Source organism: Otolemur garnettii, unplaced genomic scaffold, assembly GCF_000181295.1.
Source record: "Otolemur garnettii isolate 467f Iridium unplaced genomic scaffold, OtoGar3 scaffold00049, whole genome shotgun sequence".
Lineage (NCBI taxonomy): Eukaryota > Metazoa > Chordata > Mammalia > Primates > Galagidae > Otolemur > Otolemur garnettii.
Window position 1 is genome coordinate 11,334,824 of NW_003852444.1, and position 817 is coordinate 11,335,640.

Here is an 817-nt window from a genome sequence, read left to right on the forward strand (position 1 = left end):
AGGAGCATGGCGGGTGAGTGTGGAGAATCGCTCCCTTCACTCGAGTCATGGTGGCCCTGAGGCCCAGTGTCGCCGTGCTGTGATGGATGGAGGTCCCTGAAGCTCCCTGTAGCAGCAGCCTGCCTGGAGTCTGAGGAGCGGCCAGCTCAGAATGAAGATGAAGCACCAGTGAGCTTTGATGGACGACAGGCAAAGCCTCTTTTGAAATTGGTCTCTCCAAACAATATACAAACTAATACACAAATCAATGCAAAGTGTTTGGACTGCCAGGAAAACTCAGTCCATCCATCACACTTATGGGGAATGGAGGACTTTGGGGCCTGGCCATTGCCTGGGTCCCCACAGCCCTGGGGAGGGAGTGCACCATCTCTGGGAATTAATGGCCTGGCTGAGCACCTCCAGTCCCCAGAACAGCTTGAGGTGGGACATGGGAAAGGACTCCTGGCCCTCCCCAAAGAGGAGCTGAAGCCATTTATCTCTCTGCTTGTCCTCTTGCCACTCCTGGCTGGGCCTAACTTTGGGGTTGGCCACTGTAACAGTCCAGCAGCCTGGGAACCCACAGTCAACTGACACTGCTGGGTCCTCACAAGTTCTTTTCCAATATGGCTGCACCCCTGCTGCTCTTCTAGCCCCGTTTCCCCTGCCCCTCCACCCATCTGGGCTGGCTCACTTCTTTTTTTGTTGTTTTTCTTTTATTTTTTATTGTTGGGGATTCATTGAGGGTACAAGATACCAGGTTACACTGATTGCATTTGTTAGGTAAAGTCTCTCTTACAATTGTGTCTTGCCCCCAAAAGGTGTGTCACATACTGAGAAC